At 38.4% G+C, this 15457-nt stretch overlaps 1 long non-coding RNA gene across 2 annotated transcripts in view; it reads left to right on the top strand.

Annotated features, from left to right (window-relative positions):
• The first annotated feature begins 350 nt into the window (after window positions 1–350).
• Window positions 351–15457, top strand: part of LOC117313927 (uncharacterized) — a 42584-nt gene continuing 27477 nt past the window's right edge. Inside the window, exons 1-2 of one of the 2 annotated variants that reach the window (XR_004528541.2) lie at window positions 351–587; window positions 11278–11444. This is a non-coding gene — a long non-coding RNA (uncharacterized lncRNA). The remainder of the gene's footprint in view (window positions 588–11277; window positions 11445–15457) is intronic. The other variant, XR_004528542.2, reaches the window with a different exon arrangement.

Genomic DNA, 15457 nt, shown 5'->3' on the forward strand with positions numbered 1-15457 from the left:
TCTTGCATCTTCTTGATCTTTGCCTCCAATCTTTTTCTGAAGTCCTGGATCATCTTCACTATCATTATTCTGAATTTATTTTTCTGGAAGGTTGCCTACCTCCACTTCATTTTGTTGTTTTTCTGGGGTTTTATCTTGTTCCTTCACCTGGTACATAGCCCTCTGCCTTTTCATTTTGTCTATCTTTCTGTGAATGTGTTTTTTTGTTCCACAGGCTGCAGGATTGTAGTTCTTCTTGCTTCTGCTGTCTGCCCTCTGGTGGATGAGGCTAAGAGGCTTCAGTAAGTTTCCTGATCAGAGGGACTGGTTGTGGGTAGAGCTGGCTGTTGCTCTGGTGAGCAGAGCTCAGTAAAACTTTAATCTGCTTGTGTGCTGATGGGTAGGGCTGGGTTCCCTCCCTGTTGGTTGTTTGGCCTGAGGAATCCCAGCACTGGAACCTACCTGGTCTCTTTGGTGGGGCTAATGGCAGACTCTTGGAGGGCTCACACCAAGGAGTACTTCCCAGAACTTCTGCTGCTAGTTTCCTTGTCCTCACGGTGAGACAGAGCCACCTCCCACCTCTGCAGGAGACCTTCCAACCCTAGCAGGTAGGTCTGGTTTAGTCTCCTGTGGGGTCACTGCTTCTTCCCCTGGGTCCTGGTGCACACACTACTTTGTGTGTGCCATCCAAGAGTGGAGTCTCTGTTTCCCCTAGTCCTGTTGAAGTCCTGAAATCAAATCCTGCTAGCCTTCAAAGTCTGATTCTCTAGGAATTCCTCCTCCCGTTGCCAGACCCCCCAGGTTGGGAAGCCTGACGTGGGGCTCAGAACCTTCACTCCAGTGGGTGGACTTCTGTGGTGCAAGTGTTCTCCAGTTTGAGGGTCACCCACCCAGCAGTTACGGGATTTGATTTTATTGTAATTGTGCCCCTCCTACCATCTCATTGTGGCTTCTCCTTTGTCTTTGGATGTGGGGTATCTTTTTTGTGAGTTCCAGTGTCTTCCTGTCAATGATTGTTCAGCAGTTAGTTGTGATTCAGGTGCTCTTGCAAGAGGGAGTGAGAGCACATCCTTCTACTCCACCATCTTGAACCAGGGCTCTATGATAATCTTATATTGTGGTTTCCTTCTATCAGAAAGCAACTTTTCATTGGGCATTTAGCATAACAACCAGTCACAATTTATAGGTCTATGGTTTGAAATAGGTTAGTCATTTTTAATAAAAAAAATCATCTTAAGTTTTTATATTCAACTTGTTTTTATAAGAATATAATTAATAATAAAAGTACCAAAGCTCGTTGTAAACGATGAAACAAATACATTTTAAAAATAAATAAATCATCTCTTTCCTACTCTCCTTAATTCTACCCAGGCAACAACCAACTTGAATTTATTGCTTTTTACCTTGAGAATTAACTTTATTAGGTTTTTTATTACAAAAGCCTTGCCAAAACAATGCAACAATATATAAAGATATTAATCTTCCTTTTATCCTTCTTCCAATCTTACCTCCTGGGATTAACCATGTTACCAGTGTAGTGTATATCCTCCCAAACTTCTCCATGTTCAAACAGTAGAATACAAACATATACATATATATATATATATATATATATATATATATATATATATATATCATGGTCCATATTTTCATCTATAATTTACTTTTCTTACTTAACTCTGGATCCTGGATATCTCTCAAGGACAATAGCTATGGATCTAATTCATTCATTTAAATAGTGATCTGATATTCCAGAGTATGAATGAAACAAATGTTTTTAGTCATTCCCCTATCAATATTCACCTTTTTTTCCCTCTCTCTCTCTCTCTCTCTCTGTGTGTGTGTGTGTGTGTGTGTGTGTGTGTGTGTGTGTGTGTGTAGCAGGGAGTGTAGGGAAAAGGGTCACCACTACAAACAACACTGCCATAAACTTACTATATGTAGGAAATATACTCAAAATATTCAATGGCCAGCACGGCAAAGAAACTGAATAATCAGAACTGATATCCAATCAATCTGCTGCTACACCATGCCCATACATAATTCGATTATCAGCTCTAATTTTGCTTTCTTTCTTTTATATTGCCACTTGTATTTCTAGAGCATAAGTTTTCCCATAGATTATTGTCTAGGTTCCAGTTGTCTACTGTTGCATAATAAATCACCCCAAAACTTAGTTGCTTAACACTACAGCAATTATCTTACTGCCTCTCACTGTGTTCTGGAATTCAGGAAGGGTTGAGCTGGCAAAGCCTGACTCATGATTACTCATGCAGTTGTAGGTAGATGGTGAATGGTGCCAGAATGACAAGGGGCCAGAAATGCTGAAGCCTGGTCAACCTCTTCTCCCTCTTCATGTAGTCTCAGAGCCTCTCCATGTGGTCTCTAGCATGGACTAGTTTAGGCTTACTCACAGCATGATGGTCTTAAAACAGTTGGGTGTTTTATGTGGGCAGCTGAAGGCTTCAAGAGAAAGTATCTTAGCAAACAAAGAAAAAGATGCATGGCCCTCTATGACCAAGACATGAAAGTCACACAGCCTCTGCCATATTCTGTTCAATATAGGTGAGTCATAAGCCAGCCTAGTTCAAAGGGAAACGCCATGTCTTCATGAGGGAGTGGCAGGTTCTAAAAAGACTATTTTGGAGTAGAAAATATTTCACAGCCATCTCTGGAAAATAAAATGTGCCACAGTTTGCCTTCTGGCCACAACTTATATCCCTCCCACTTGCAAAATATGCTCACTCTCTCCAAAAACTCTTCAAAAGTTTCATCCCATTATGTGTCAGGCTCAAAATCTAAGATCTTACCATCTAAATTAAACCCAGGTCCAAATGAGGTTACTTGTGTGTGGTTCTTCAGATACAGATGGCTGAGTATTCTTCTTCTTTATCTGAAGACCTATGACCTAAAAAGACAAGCTACCTGCACCACATGCACCCAACATAAAAAGGTGGGACAGTAATAGGATAACCACTATACATGGCTCATTCAAAAAGGAAAAAATGAGAAGCACACAGCAGGCACTGGTGTACCCAACTTGGAAAAGCTTTACAGGCACTCTGTTGCCAGTTTACTGATTAAGGCCCAGTACTCTTCCCTGAGACTAATTTTCCGGAGCTCTGGGCTGTATCCTCTGGGGTCTTAGTTCTGCCCTCTGAGTTATCTTTTTGGTTTTCTTCTCATAAAATGTAGTCTATATTTTTAGCTAAGTTGAGTAGTTTTCCTAGCCTGTATAAGTTCTTGCCTATAGAAGATCAAGGAGTCCAAAGCTCTCTTCACTTTGTACTGCTTCTACCATTTCAGTTCAAGCTGAAGCTAATACAATTCTTTTAAAATTTTGTGGAGTTTTTGTATGCCAATTTATAATCTAGTGTATTATATGAAAATCATATCCAAAATCTCTTTAAGATAATTCCTCTCCACCTTGGGTTCCCTGTGAAGTTCCTGTAAAACACCCTTAAAATTCTTGAAAGCCCTGTTTTTGAATAGGGAGGATCTGTGAGGCAGTTCCTTAGGTCCTTAGAAAGCTTTTGTCTGTTTAAAAGGGTCTATGGGGGTTTCCCTGGTGGCGCAGTGGTTGAGAGTCCGCCTGCCGATGCAGGGGACACGGGTTCGTGCCCCGGTCCGGGAAGATCCCATATGCTGCGGAGCAGCTGGGCCCGTGAGCCATGGCCACTGAGCCTGCGCGTCCGGAGCCTGTGCTCCACAACAGGAGAGGCCACAGCAGTGAGAGGCCCGCGTATTGCCAAAAAAAAAGGGTCTATGAAGCACCTTTATCATAGTAGTGTCCCCAGATGCTCACTTAGAGCCTTTATACTTAAACTTAAGTTACAAATCTAATAATCATGGCTGTCCAATTTGCCAGATTCCTGAAGATCTAATCGGAAAAGTAGAAGAGGTAAGTAAGAGTGGCACAGCTACAGTCAGGCAAAGTGACAGTAATGAGATATTACAGATGAAGTCAGACACAGATGAGGATGCAGAGAAAGAGATAAAGAGGAAAAAGAAAAACTCAAACTGTGCAGTAATCTGAGTTATTTAATTTTGTTGTAAATAATACTATACTCCTCGGTAGTAATGAGATCAGGAAAGCTTCAAGAGATCACAGAGACGTTAGTTGACAATCATTCTGGCACTGTGGTTTAGAGCACAGTTCTGGAGCTAGACCCTGGGTTTTAATCCCAGCTCCAATACTGCCCTGATGGTACAATCTTAGGTAAATTATTTTATGACTGTGCCTCAATTTTTTCATATTTGAAATGGGCATGATACTCAGACCTATCTTGTGGGGTGATTGTTAGGGTTAAGTGATATAATACATATAAAATGCTTAAAAAGTGTCTGGGACACAGTAAGTATTCAATAAATGTTAACCATTGTTACCATTATTATAATTTTGTTTAGTTGGCTTTAGAAGATAAAATATTTAGAAAGAATTTCATCACAGTGGGTAAAATATACATCATCTGGTGCTGAAAGAACTATGCTCCAGTTATCTGAAAAAAATCTCCTTATGTGGAATTTCTCATTCTAGTGAAGCCAGACTGATGATACATGAGTATCCCAATTTCACAGATAAGAGAACAAACAGCTGAAATGAGGAGCTAAACATCCCTCACAAGATCAATCCTGAGCTCCAGAACTCCTACTCAGTAGTTCAGGGAAGGATTTTACTGTTTCATTTTGTTGTCCCCCCCACCGCCGCCTCCACCCCGGCACCATTCTTTCTTGAACGGTGTCTTTGAGTACTGCTTACCAATCTGGTCTTCCTAGTGCCGTTTTCTTACATACCAGGGACAGGCAAAATTTCCCTAAATTTGTGATTCAAGATGTTCTAACATTTCTTCCAGTTACATTTGGAGGATATTAAAATCAAAGAGCATCCCTTACAATCCAAAGATCAGAACAACTTTCCAAATAATCATTTGGAGGAGCTTCTTGAATTTTGAAGGATCATAAAACTCTTTAACGATCTACCAAAACTATTGATCTTTTCTCCATTAAAAAAATGCATAAGTACATTTGAGTATAATTTCGGGGCATTCATGTGGGTTTCCCCTAAACTACTGATATATCAGTTAGAGCATCCATGAACAACAGTTTCAGAACCTTTCATTTAAAGGCATTAGTAAGGTATGACTTCCTAGAGGAGCAGAGTATATTTTTTCTGATAGGGTTATTTATCTTCTTTATAAAAATCATAAGCAGAAACAATTGCTAATACAACATATTGAAATTATCTCCTCCAGAGCTGAGCCAGAATGCTTTTAATTTGTGTCTATTTATCCCTAATCTATCTGTTTCTATAACTATTCTTGAATTGTCAAGGCATTCTTAAATTTGACCCTCATGTAATTGCAGAATCTGTCTTCCAGGATTATTTCCCAAAATTTAGTTTCTGTTTGGGATTTTGTTTTAAGCCAACAATTCAAATATTCAAAATATAATATTCTGAAGAAATATTCTCAAATTATTTCAGTCCTGCTGTTAGCTTTTCCTTCTCCGCAATGTTCCTAAGGAATGAAATGCCCTTGGCTTAAATCTAATTCTTCTTTTTTGTCTGCTTAGTAGTCTATGGTTGTTTACCATATATCAGAAAAGGAAATGCAAGATGTCTTATAAATTGTTAGATTTTGATTTATTCTTTAAAAAAAATGTCAGTTATACATTTGCACATAAATTGAATTTATATTCCCCGTCCTTCAGTTTTCAGAATTTGCCAAGAAATATCTTCAAATTATTTATTTAATATATTCTATTTTATTTATTTGTTTTACTTTCTATTTAAAAATTGAAGAAATGCCCTAGGAGATGGAAATGGAGAAAAATATTATCTAAGGAGGGCACATAAAAGTTAGAGCTGGGCTTCCCTGGTGGCGCAGTGGTTGAGAGTCCGCCTGCCGATGCAGGGGACACAGGTTCGTGCCCCGGTCCGGGAAGATCCCACATGCCGCGGAGCGGCTGGGCCCCGTGAGCCATGGCCGCTGAGCCTGCGCGTCCGGAGCCTGTGCTCCGCAACGGGAGAGGCCACAACAGTGAGAGGCCCGCGTAACGCAAAAAAAAAAAAAAAAAAAAAAAAAAAAGTTAGAGCTAAAAGAGATATTACAGGTTGTCAGTCAAACACCCTCATTTTAAGGATAAGGAAACTGCACCTAAGGACTTTCAACACCTTACTTAAGGTAAAGACCTGGTGGGGAAATGGTGATGGACCGAATTGGTGCAAAGAAGGATGCAGTGAAATGCTTGGTTTACAGTTCTTTTGCAAAAATGAATACAAAATAAGTTTTTCACATCTAAACGTTTAGAGTGGCAAAGAGTTACTTCCTAAATTCAATGTCTCAAAATCCACTTAGTTATTCTACCTTTGGGAGAGGGTGGGGAAAATGTGATTAAAATTTCCCCACCTATACAAGCATTATTGCGTTCTTTATTAACATCTCTAAGTCTCTTACTATGTTAGTACTACAACCTTAAAATAGAAATAAGTACAGTCACTCACTGGGGAAAACCAAAAAGCTTTTTTTTCTCTGTGTAGTCTACAAAAATTCAGTTTTCCCAAGTGATCTGCAAACAGAGATAGAGATGGGAGTTTTGCACTCCAGTAGGACAAAAATTTCTCCTGATTTAAGCCTTAACCCTTATTTTTTACCTCCTCTCTTTTCAATCATCCCGTGAATTCCTGAAGAAGTCAATGAAATGTTTCCTTCTTGCCTAAGCTTGTATCAGCTGCTGCTTTGATAATGATGCAGCATGCTAAGTAATGAGTACGACTTGGCAAAAGTTGTTTTAGTAGGAAGTTGTTTTATTGGAACATAAAGTTGTTTTACTAGAAAGTTGTTTTTGTCCAGCACAATAAACTACCCCAGTGTCTAGAACAGCTAGGTCCCTAACACTTTAAATTACTACAAGCATCCAGACCTCCCATCCCATGCCTTTAATATAAAGCCATATAGAAATATATTTATTTTCTTGAAAGTAGACATAGAGTAGTAAATTTTTATCAGAATTGTTTTTATTATTTCCATTATTTGAAGATTTATTTTATTTTTTTAACATCTTTATTGGAGTATAATTGTACAATGTTGTGTTACTTTCTGCTGTATGACAAAGTGAATCAGCTATATGTATACATATATCCCCATATCCCCTCCCTCTTGCATCTCCCTCTCACCTTCCCTATCCCACCCCTCTAGGTGGTCACAAAGCACTGAGCTGATCTCCCTGTGCTATGCGGCTGCTTCCCACTAGCTATCTATTTTACATTTGGTAGTGTATATATGTCAATGCTACTCTCTCACTTCATCCCAGCTTACCTTCCCCCTCCCTGTGTCCTCAAGTCCATTCTCTATGTCTGCATCTTTATTCCTGTCCTGCCTCTAGGTTCATTAGAACCTTTTTTTTTTTTTTTTTAGATTCCATATATATGTGTTAGCATACGGTATTTTGGTTTTCTTCTTCTGACTTACTTCACTCTGTATGACAGACTCTAGGTCCATCCACCTCACTACAAATAACTCAATTTTGTTTCTTTTTATGGCTGAGTAATATTCCATTGTATACATGTGGCACATCTTTACCCATTCATCTGTTGATGGACACTTAGGTTGCTTCTATGTCCTGGTTATTGTAAATAGTGCTGCAGTGAACATTGGGGTGTATGTATCTTTTTGAATTATGGTTTTCTCAGGGTTTATGCCCAGTAGTGGGATTGCTGGGTCATATGGTAGTTCTATTTTTTAGTTTTTTAAGGAACCTCCATACTGTTCTCCATAGTGGCAGTATCAATTCACATTCCCACCAACAGTGCAAGAGGGTTCCCTTTTCTCCACACCCTCTCTAGCATTTATTGTTTGTAGATTTTTTGATGATGGCCATTCTGACCGGTGTGAGGTGATACCTCATTCAGAATTGTTTTTAATTCAAATTGTGCACGTTGCAGGTTAAACAGCTTAGATGCAAATAGGGCTAGCGTTAGCCTTTACACTGTGGTGTTAAGTGTTATTCAGCAGTTTCTCACCCAGGAAGATAGGAATGGTGCTGCTTCTGTTCTAATGTTGACAACCTCTAAGTGTCATTATTGCTTTCTCCTAGAGTATCTATGGTTTTACCTTTCCTACAGCACCAAGGACAAATGAATAGCCTTCTCTAATGACAGCAGCTTGTTAACACTGAGTTGCTGTGAACTTGAAGGTCCACTATCCAAAGGTTGCATTCCTATTATAGCCTACCATCAGCCTCCAAAAAAAATCCATAATATTGATAATAACTTTAATGCATATCATCTATCTCCCTATAATAATTTCCAAGAAACCCTGCTAAGATACTTCATAATTAGCACATTTATCACCTTTTCTTAGGACACACACAAAAAAAACCCATGTAGTATTTGCCTCCATCCATATATGATAATCTTAGATAAGGCCATTTAACACCTGGTTGATGGTGGAGGCTGAAATATACTGCCTGGCATCAGGTTGTAATGAAAAACCATTACAAGTTATCAGGCATATGATTAACTGGAGAACAGCTATCAGACCTTAGGTAAATGACAGGGAGCCTTCAATTGCACAGCAACAAATTAGGGTTAGCAAGGCAGGGACCAGAAATGAGGAATATTGAGGCGCAATAGCAGCCTCCCTTGGCTTGGAACTTAGCCAGATGAAAAATCAATCCTCCAAGGATCATTTGTCACATGCCAGGAGTGCAAATTACCGACTCTTATCAACAGCAAAAGAGGACATTTTTGAAGGTCAGCCATCATGGCAGCTCTAAAAATCTTAGACTACAGAAGGGTTGCACATGAAGCATGGCTCTCCCTGAGGCTGCAGAGTGTTTTCAGCTTTTTTTTTTTTTTTTTTTAACTTTGGTGGGAAACTGGTCATTTGAATGTCTTCAGCAAGATATGTGCCCTACCTCAGGACAAAGAAGATATTTACTTATTTTCCAACTGGTAATGTGGTTGTTTTAAGAAAATGATTCAATAACTTAAAAAAAAAAAGGGAGAATAAGAATAAGAATTTGGTTCAAGAAAGTCTTTCCATGTCATAATTTATACATAAATACAATGAATGAATGGACTAAGGCATCAGTTTGTTGGATCTCTAAATCCCAACCATTGATCATGGATGGTCCAGAAGATAGCTGTGCAAACCTCAGGCAATAAATACTGTGCGACTAGGAACAAGCCTAGATTCATTTAAGGAGGAGGCACAATACTTGCCTTGCCTTTCTGAGCGCTGTTGGCATTGCATCTGAATGCCTGTTGCTGCCCCCTGGTGGCCCAGAGATTCCCACACCAAAGCCCCTTTTCTTCCCCCAATAAACACTCACCTGACCCTTGTCCCCAAGGCCTTGCTTTCTTCTTTACAAAGTTACAAGAGAAGATTTTTAAGTTTTAAAAATAATTTTTATATGACACTCCTTTTCAGGCCAAAAAAACAATTACAACAAATGTTTACAGAACAGAATGTGATCATTTTAAGTAACAAAATCATATTTACAGACTATATTCATATTTCATTTCATTTTGGGAGTATGTATGTGTATAAGTGTGTGTATATATGTGTGTGTGTGTGTGTGTGTGTGTGTGTGTGTGTGTGTGTGTGTGTATATATATAAAATATCATAATAGGAGCTGCTATTTGTTGAGCACTTACTAGGTGCTAGGTGTACCTTCTGCATCATTTAATCGCGAGGATTCCATAAGGTTATTTTACAGATGAAGATACAGGCTAAAGGACATGCTTCTGGTTCTGGAGCCCTACAAACAAGAATATATGGGGTACAGAAAGATGAAAGAAGGAAGAGAATGCAAAGAAATAAGAGGAGTGCAAGAATGAAGGATGATTTTCTCTACAAGATCTAGACAACCTTCTTAAATAGAAATTTTCTTTATCTACTTAACTTCCAGAGAGGTCAAGTTCAAGGTCACACAATTAAGTGCAAAACCCAGCGTTGAATCCAGATTTGCCTAAATGCAAAGCTTCTCAATTGTTACAATGGTGATTATAATGGAATTTGGCCAGAGGACTCAAGAACCTCCAAATCCTGTCCTCAATAAGCCACCTCCTCTCCCATGGGATCCCTTAGGGAATATTATACATAGACAAAAATGGCTGTCAAAAGAACTACTGAACGCAAACTGAAGTTTACTAGTTTCCTAAGCAAGTCTAGATGACAGGGAGGATTTTTGTGCTTAGGCTGAAGGTAACCTAAGTTTAGACACAAAAGACTACAGAATATCCTAGATCCTAAGGAAAAGGGAAATGTGAGGTGCAGGAGGAGCAAAGATGGAAAAGATGGCAAAGAAATAAGAGTTGCTACAGGAAAAAGAGCAATTCTCTACAACGTGGATGCAAGATCTAAACAACTTTTAAAATAGTTTCTTTGCCTACTTCTGCCTCTTCTTTTTTCCTTCATTTGGCACCTCTGTTCTTGGGTCCTCAAGGTTCCTATCTACTGTTTCTAAGACCTTGATTATACATCTGATTCAAATTTTAATCCCCACACTTCCTCCCATCTGAGGGTCGATGCTCCAAAATTACCTAACTCCTTCCCACTCTCTAATTAGAACCTAAGACTTTGGTTTTGCCTGTTTGTTCAAAGCTGGAGGAAAGCATCCTGATTGAGAGAGGCTGTGCAGTGTGGTGATTGAGAGTGTGTCCTCTGAGCTGAAGTCAAAGCTCTGTAACTTACTAGACATCTAAATTTGGACAAAGTCTCAAACATCTCTGGGCCTCAGGTTCAATACCTGTGGGGATGATAATTATAGCATCAATCTCATTTATTTATTACAAGGATTAAATGAGTTCATATGTAAAATGGATTTACAACAGTAGTTGGCACAAAGCAAATCTATATAAGTATTTGATATAATTTACTTCTAAGGAGGTTAAAACAAATATCTTCTTTAACAGTCCAAGAGTCATCTAAATTTATGTTCAAAGAGGATACATAATAACTCCAATTAATGTTATTATATATATATAATAACATAATAACATTATATACATAATAACATAACTCCAATTAATCATAAGTAGTAACAAATTTTAGTTGCTGTAATAAATGAAGCAGAAAAAGTCAGGTCCTGTGTAGGGGAAATATACCTTGTGTAAGTGATGGTGGAAGGGGGGATATGGAAGCAGACACTTTAAAGATGAAAGATAACATATGATAGGCAATGTAAGGTAAATGCTTAATCTGTGAAATGCAGAAACACCTCTAAATATTTTTTTTTTCATTTTTCAGACAATATTTATTTTCTACTTCTTATTTTTTCTAAAAATTCCTTAGTATTTTTTCCCAACAGCTTCCAAGGAAACTGAGGACTATGTTGCCAGTTGCAGCAGGATGGAGAATCTGTGGAGGCTTTTTACACCCTCTATCTTGTAAAAGTGGAGCCCAAGAGAAGAGAGGTCAAGGGATTTACACTACTCAGCTACTTCAGTTTTTGTTCAGTGGTAAGTAAAGCAATTCTAATACCAACAAAGGAAACCAAAATGATGGTTTCTGTAAATAATGACCACCCACGAGAGAACGGGAAGAGAGGGGTCATACACAGAGAGAAGGGCAACCAGGAGCGAATGTCTAGAGCAGGGATCATACAGCCAGCCTGAAATGACATTTTATAGCAATGCAGTGAAGAATACTCAGTAAGTTAACAATAACCTAAATAAAATAACAAGCTTCAACAATGAACATAACTTGCCACATTTCACTTAAATTAGGTTTAGCCATTTATCTTCACCTTGAAAAGAAAATCTCTACAATTCCTGTGATGTTTCCTGAGAAGGAAGCAAATGAAAAGAATCTTACATACTCTTAAACTAGGTTAAGATTATAATCATCACTTCCCTCATGCACAAGAAACACAAACGATTTTTCCTCTCTACAATCATGGGTCTCTCCTTTACAAAGGATTCTGTGTGTCCCTCCATTTCTGAATAATTTTTATTTAATTTGACTCAATAAGGAGCCAAATCAATTTGAGCCATTTTTACTACACAAAAGATTCTAGATCTCTCACTCAAACATTTTCTTCATTTTCTTGAAAATGTAGGCCATCTATAACACTAGTCTGAATTACTTTAGGAGAAATAGTATGAGATTTTCTATTAAAGTCCAGAAAAAAATAGATTTAATGGGACCAAAAGATAAATTTTAGCATTAAATTAATATTTTATCAATACCAATGTAAGTATAATCAAAATATCTACCTTCATTGTATGTTCATCTTAGTTTCTGTCCTTGGATTTTGCATACCAATTAGTAAGTGATGAATAATGGTGGTGGTGATATTTACAATAGCATTAAAATTCCATCAAAAGGAAGAGGAACACAATTCAATTATAACTATAATTATACTTATAACAGCATTTATAAGTATAAAAGCAGTTCGTCTCACAACTCTAAGTGTTATCAAATCTAGCAAAAATCTTAAGTCTGTAGCTAATTAGCACAAAGCAAACTGAGATCTGGTACTAGATACTTACATAAATTAAAAAGTCAAATCCAAATAAAATTTCCAAAATCTATCTTGACTTTGGCTTCAGTTATCCGGTTGTCTGTCTATATTGATCAAATTAACAGGACCCATGCTAAATTTCCACTTGACTTAGCGCTATGTACACATAGCCTATGAGTCTGGAAACATAGCTTTATTGTACATAAAGTCATCTTTTGGTGAAAGTTGCCCTGGTCAGCAATGCTGGAGACATGGCCAGGAAATCAAAAGGCCCCCATTGTGAATCCAGAGAGCTTACTCTCATCACTGATGATTCAAGTTCTAGAAACTGGAACTGTGATTGGATCAGGACTCAGAAGAATCCCAAAGTTCCATTAATCATTTCAAGGACACTCAGAAGACCCTCGGAAAATTTCTTTTCCGGTGCTTCTATAAGTTTGGCTACAAAATTTTCTCTGTTGGGAAAGAGGTGGGATTGCTTATAAAACTTGTTTTAAGAGCATGATTCCGTAAGATTCTTGTGGAAATAGATGAAGACCAACCAAATGAAAATAACCAATAGCTATTTGTTCAGAGCTTGCTATAGCAAAGGAGTCAGCCACTGTCATCTGGGTTTTGGTAGACGCTTAAAGGCAGGCAGAGTTGGATAGCTTTATAGTAGAAGAAAAGGGAAGTCTTCAGGTATGTCCTGATTGTATAATAGTTCTGTTGGCTTGGGAAGCTGTAGGTGGGCTAACTAGAAGCATGGCATCCCTATGTGATTGGCTAGGGGAGCATATTTAGCTTTCTCTGGTTGATTCCAAGTTGGAAGTGGGGACAAAAATCAGAGAAGCTGTCAGTTATTAATCAAGTCCTGGCCAATTTGGGCTGATTGTTAAAGAATTTATTGTGTAGCTTCCTGGATTATTACTAGAGATAGAAGTCTGACTTCCTACAAGTCTGACTTACAGCAGGCTGACTCCCTAGGCTGTTTATTGTAGATAAGGGGCATAACCTGGGAAGTTTGCTGCAGGTTGTGGGTCATTTTATAAATGGTCTGGCCATCGTTCTCTTTGTACACTCATTCTCTCATTCCAAACATTATTTCCCCAAAAGGAATATAACTAGACATATTGCAACAAAGTAAAAGAAGGTAAGGAAACATGTAATACAACAAAATTTAATGAAAGTTCCTTGTCCAAAATTTTACTTGCTTGTCATTTTAATGTTTTTTATTAGAGAATAAGGAAGGGCATGGGAAAGAATCTGTTCCCTGGAATCTCAAGTGATGTAAAGAAATTTCAATGATGTTTGTATTAGTTGTATTACTGCTAAACTGCAGCAAAGAGACCCAAAAATACAATAGCTCAAACAAAATAAAGTATCTCATAACAATCCAGATATGTATACATGATCCAAGATAGAACATCACCATCATCATCATCATCATTATCATGTTTATCATCATCATCTATCTTTCTGTGGGTCTATCTATAATGGGAATTCTGCTTTCAAAGCCATTCATGACTCAGGTTCATTCATTCTCATTGTCTTTCACTTATTGTTCTTATACATTCTTGTGTGTTGTTTCCCTCACCTGCATGGTCATGACTGGCTCACCATCCCATATGTGTTCCAGCCCACAGAATCAGGGAAAGAGAAGTAGAGGGAAAGCAACTTTCTTTAAAAATATGGTGTGGGGAATTCCCTGGTGGGCCAGTGGTTAGGACTCTGTGTTCTCACTGCTGAGGGTCCAGGTTCAATCCCTTGTTGGGGAACTAAGATCCCAAAAGCCGCATGGCATGGCCAAAACATTTTAAAAATTAAAAAAATAAAAATATGGTGTGGCTACAATGGAATACAACTCAGCCATAAAAAAGAATGAAATTTTGCCATTTGCAGTAACAATGGATGGACTTGGAAGGCATTATGCTAAGTAAAATAAGTCAGAGAATGATAAATACTGTATGGTATCACTTAGATGTGGAATCTAAAAAATACAACACACTAGTGAATATAACATAAAAGGAAGCAGACTCACAGATATAGAGAACACACTAGTGGTTACTGGGGGGGAGGAGCAAAACAAAGGTGGGGGAGTGAGAGGTACAAACTACTGGGTGTAAGATAGGCTCAAGAATGTATTGTACAACACAGGTAATATAGCCAATATTTTGTAATAACCGTAAATGGAAAGTACCCTTTAAAATTGTATGACATTTTAGGGCTTCCCTGGTGGCGCAGTGGTTGAGAGTCTGCCTGCCGATGCAGGGGATGTGGGTTCATGCCCCTTTCCGGGAAGATCCCACATGCTATGGAGCGGCTGGGCCCATGAGCCATGGCCGCTGAGCCCGCGCGTCCGGAGCCTGTGCTCCGCAATGGGAGAGGCCACAGCAGTGAGAGGCCCGCATACCTCAAAAAAAAATAAATTAAAAAAAATTGTATGACATTTTAATTTTAATAAAATTTTTAAAATATGGTGTGGAAGTTCTACTCGTACTCATATACCACTGGACATGGCCTGGTCACATGGTCAAATGTAGGTAAAGGAAAGCTTGAGAAATGTAGTGTCTAGCTCTACTGTCAAACTGACTAAGAAGAATTCATCACCAAAAGGAAGAAGAAAATAAAAATGAGGAAAATGAGTGTTCTCTGCCAGAGATATCATAATGGCTATGCATTCAAACAATGAGAAAGTTATGAAAGAGCACAGAACACCTCACTCTCTTTGGAGCATTGTCCTGTCAAGCCCATGAGGCTTGGTGATGGGTTACAGGCAAATCCACAGCTATCTGCTTCTTCGTCTTAGGGATTCCAAAGTTTCTCAGGCATTGATATAAAAAGCTTGCTCCCAGAGGGCTGAGAAGTGTAGATGATATCTAAATATTATTTAATGCTTTATTGGGTTGTAGAAAGAAAACAGTAGAAAAATCTTTACTTGTTGTCTGTCCCTTGGTGTCCTGAAAATTATTTCAGACCTAGCAAAGAGAAGGGAGGAATGCCAGATTTGACTTTTCTTAGGTATTTTAT

This window comes from Tursiops truncatus, chromosome 1 (genome assembly GCF_011762595.2).
Source record: "Tursiops truncatus isolate mTurTru1 chromosome 1, mTurTru1.mat.Y, whole genome shotgun sequence".
Classification (NCBI taxonomy): domain Eukaryota; kingdom Metazoa; phylum Chordata; class Mammalia; order Artiodactyla; family Delphinidae; genus Tursiops; species Tursiops truncatus.